The sequence below is a fragment of the Octopus bimaculoides genome, chromosome 14 (genome assembly GCF_001194135.2).
Source record: "Octopus bimaculoides isolate UCB-OBI-ISO-001 chromosome 14, ASM119413v2, whole genome shotgun sequence".
Taxonomy (NCBI): Eukaryota; Metazoa; Mollusca; class Cephalopoda; order Octopoda; family Octopodidae; genus Octopus; species Octopus bimaculoides.
The window spans coordinates 41,227,741-41,232,626 of NC_068994.1; the positions used below are offsets into that span (position 1 = coordinate 41,227,741).

The 4,886-nt window shown below is 30.4% G+C and overlaps 1 protein-coding gene across 2 annotated transcripts in view; it reads right to left on the reverse strand.

The window, feature by feature from the left end:
• LOC106880259 (putative protocadherin beta-18) overlaps window positions 1-4,886 on the reverse strand; it is a 65,197-nt gene that overhangs the window by 37,842 nt on the left and 22,469 nt on the right. The window contains exon 1 of one of the 2 annotated variants that reach the window (XM_014930124.2): window positions 2,431-2,752. The exons of the other annotated variant lie outside the window; for it this stretch is intronic. The gene's annotated coding sequence lies outside the window, so the exon portion shown is untranslated. Of the gene's footprint in view, window positions 1-2,430; window positions 2,753-4,886 lie in introns of those variants that run through there. 2 annotated transcript variants of the gene reach the window in all.

Below are 4,886 nucleotides of genomic sequence, written 5' to 3' on the forward strand. Positions count from 1 at the left end.
ACCACAATTTGACAACCGGTATTGGTTTATTTATATCCCTGTAACTAGCAGTTCAGCAGAAGAGACTAATAAAATGAGTAGCACGCTCACAAGAATAAGTAACTGAATCAATGTTCTCGACTAAACCCTTCAAGTCAGTGCCCCACCATGGCTATGTTCCCATGACTGAAACAAGGAAATGATAAAAGGATAACAGAAAAAAAAAAACAGGTACATGCTTCTCTTTTGAACACAATTTCAAAACATCTTTGTTCGGATTAAAATATGAATAAGTCATTATGTGATCAGTGAGCAGATGCAGAACTGATGATGTGCCAAGATCCAATAAAATTTATAATAAAAATGTTCCGCTATAGTAAATCCTATGCAAAAAGAAAAAAAAAAAACATTCTAGATGGGTTCCTCAAACACATCCAGCATCTGCCCTTTTTATGATAAAAACTTCTGATTAAAAATTATTCTATTTTTGCTTATTCTTTTATTTGTTTTTGCAACCAAGTGGTGTGGATGTTTGTAAAATGCAATTCAAATAAAAAGACGATACTGAGCCACAAAAGAATAATATTCCTGTAAATTGTCAACCTAATATTTTTGTTCAATACAACATGATTTGCTGTAGCAAACATGGAAATCATCGTCGTCATCATTATCATCATTATCAACATTATTGTCATTGTTGCCGTCGTCGTCATCATCATTATCATCATCATCATCATTATTCTCCTCATCGTCATGTAATCTTTTCTATGCTTACATGGGCCAGAGAGAATTTATTTAGGTAGATTTTTGTGCACTCAGAAGCCTTTCCTGTTACTAACCCTCACCTGTTTCCAGACATGTTTCTGCAGGACATTGGAAATGAATGACATTCACTTAGCAAAAGGTTTGTATATAAAACTGTAATAGTATGTTATAATTCTTAAACTTTGAAACAAGATGTGTTTCATATGATATGAGATGAAGCGATCTCAAGTGGGTTAGTATTGAAAGTGTTAAATATTTATTCAACAGAGGCTGTACAATGTACAACATTCAACTTAAAATCTATAACATAACGTACAGTATAATGTAAAGTTACTATAAAAAACAAACTACAGCAGACAGTGTGCAAAAGACAATTTTGAACAAGCTATAACTCGATAGAAAATTGAGTGCTTTTCAGAGTCAAATTCTTATATAATCACTTTGAAAAAAATTGTTTAGGAAAAAATAACATTTATTTATTTATTTATTCCTCTCATATTACAGACTCCATATGTATTCTTTGATTAAATTTTACTTCCAGAATTTTAAAAGTAATCCAAATTATGGCAAAACTAAATGTAAAAATGATGTTTGGAAGTAATCATATTGCATTGCATTTTATGATAAAAAAATAACAAGAACAATATTTATGTACATGCAAACATGCATATAAATTTTACATACACTTATCAATATACAACTTTGCAAACTCATATATACTGTATACATACATACATAAAAATAGATAATTTCTTTGAGATGGAAATTATAACTTCCACCATTATGGCAACAAACAACAATAATAATTTAGCTTCAATTCCTTAGCTATAGAATCTAATTCTATAGAAGTCCTCTTCTAAAACATTATGGTCCACTTGCTATGGATGTTTTATTAAAACAATGAGTTCAATAAAAGGCCTTTTGTTTTGTTTGAAAATGTATGAGGAATGCCTTACCATATTTCACTGAATAAGTAACTCAAGGATTTTACTCCCTGTTTCCTTCCTCTGCTACTCTCTCTTTAGTCTCTTTCTCGATATATGTATGCATATTGCATGTGTGTATATGCGTGTGTGTGTGTGAATGTATGCATAAATATATATGCATGTACACGTGCATATATATATATATATATATATATATATATATATATATATATATATATATATATATATATATATATATATATATATATACATCCATGTTTATATTTGTGTGTATATAATTATATATATGTTTATGCATACATATATATATATATATATATGCCTGTATACTTACATATATATATATGTAATATGCACACATGTGTGTGTGTTCATATATGTGCATATGCACATATACTAACACTCACACACATAAGCTTATAGATATGTATATCCTTTTACTAGTTTCAGTCTATAAATGTGTGTGATGATGAGGAGGTGCAACGGAATATAACAGTATACAATTGTACATACATCCACATATGCCCAATAAACATGATTAGAAATAAACTACAATCAGATTGCATCCATATTACAATGAAATATTTAATTCTTATTATCCACCATTTTTCTGGCAGTATTAGTAATGTAGACGTCTATAAACGTTATTTAATAATCAGACATTGAAGCCGTTTTTTTTTTTTTTTATTCATCACATATATGAATTTTGGAAATGTTGTAAAATGAGATAATTACTTACAAGGCTTGGAATGTTCTTTAGCTTAAAGACAGCTTATTTATTTGTAGCACTTCCTGGCAAACATGATGGCAGTGGTGAGGCAAAATCCTTAAAATATTAGGTAACATGTCTACAGTGTTTAGTTACAAGTCCTTTTGGTCTGAAAGCTAATCCTGCTGGTATCAATTTTGCCTTTCATTTTTCCTGGGGTTGACGAAATAATGTATTGGTCAAATGCTAAGGGTTTGTAAAATATTCCTGTAAAGTGTTTTAGACGTGATGGAATTATAATAAATGATGTTCTTTGCCCTTCATCAAGGAAGTGAAGGATCAAATATGTTCAGTGACTTTTGCCATCTGCTGAAGAAAGACTAACTTTCACTTTCAACTTTATTAAAATCAATCAATGTAATTAAAGATCAGTGATTAGTAAATTAGCACACATATGCATTCACCTAAATGCACTTTCACCATTACTTCTTTCTATACTCACATACATCGATACACATGCAGACACATTACACATACAAATATCCATGTACACTGAAACAAACACAAAGTGGTAATATGCAGTCACAAACACATGCTAATAGCATGCACATATACATGCAGATAAAGCTAACACCAAACCACATACAGTGTATAATACCATTTACTCAATCATATACAAACACATGCACAAATGCATTTGCTATGTTTCGTCCATGTTTCACAAAGAGGATAATAATAAAAAAAATCTTGAAATGGGGTTATCAATTCCTCCATTACAACAGCAGATGTTCAATTTCAAATGGTTTTTCAGTCAAAATTAGATTTTCAAAATTAGATTTCAATGTATTGAAACAGTTTGTACATATTGATAAAAACTAAAAATTTGTATCCAACTGACTGTGTTGATTTGATATTTTCTTGGATGTAAACATCATTGTCAAAATACCTTTCATTCTATATCAGAAAAAAATTTAAAATGGGTTAATTATTGTCCCATGAACAGTAAATTTTAATGGTCGGCTTATCATGTTTTAGAAATCTCAGTATTTTATTTTTTATAAATGAACTATCAGCATCCTGCAAAGAAATCTATTGAATTTTTTTTTTTATTTTTGCTTTTATTTTTATACATTTGCCAAGTATTCATTTATCTGTAAGTGTTACTTTTTTTTTCATTCTATTCATTAGGTAATTATCAAAGAATTTTTATTTAAAAATCTGATCAAGGAAAAAGCTTTTGTATCATGAAATCTTCAAAAATCTGATCATTATAGTTAACTTTGAATTATTATCTGAAATTTGCTTTCAGTAACAATATCAATTTTATCTTTATTTTGTGAAGTACAATTTTTGTTAATTCAACATCCAAGTGACATGAGAAAATTCAGAGGAAATCAAAGACATATTTGATTTATTCATTTTTTTTTTTTTTTTTAAATATGAAAGTAACATTTAATACCTCGATAAACTGCATCCAAGATACTTTGTAAAGTTTGCAATAAGACAGGCATCCTACCATAGAATCCATGCAAACAGTGAAACTTATGAGTGGAATATGGCTGCCACCCAATCTGTCTTGGAGAGCAGTAACTCCAAATAAGAAATTACTCAGACTGTGATGACTCACCTAACCCATTCCGATAAGTAAAAGCAGGCGCAAAGTGATGACAATGATGACAATGACAAATACTACAACAACAGCAATGATAGTGATGATAGTTGTAATGATGATGCTGGTTGTTGTTGTTGGTTTTGGTAGTGATCACCAATCTTTCTCCTCTTATCTCAGTGTTTCAGAGTTGGCCTTCAGTTCTTGTTAATACTTTCCTAAATCTCTACTATTCTCACCATTGTCCTGTTTTCCTACAAACACACACACACACATATGCACGCACACACGCACACACACACACACACACGTATGCAAAGTGTCGATAAAGTCATGGGGCAATGCTACAAAATTACTTCATTCCTAAGCTTGAACAATTAGACCTAATAAAGAATGCAGTTTTTCAACAAGGTGGTGCACTTTGTCACTTTGCTCTGCAAATTAAGCAGTTTCGAAATGAGAAATTCCCTAACAAATGGATTGGAAGAGGTCGACCGTTATTTTGGCCTCCATTAGATTTCTTTTTATGGGTACATGTGAAAAGTATTGTTCATTCCACTAAGCCTCGACCTTTAGAAGATTTGAAAACCAGGATAACTGATGCGATTGAAAATATCACTGAAAATCAGCAGGAAAATGTTTTTCTGAGAACTACAGAATCGTAATTCTCTTTGTATTAGTAATGATGGTGGGCATGTTTTACAAAATTAAGAAGACCAATAAAAAAGTTTGATCATTTTTCTTTCTTATTCTTTTTACAGATTAATTCTATCATGTGTAGTTATGAAGATACAGTTATTTTAAATTGCACCATGACTTTATGGACACCCCATACACAGCCTTGGTTTTTATCTCATTATGAAAAGTAAATCCGTAT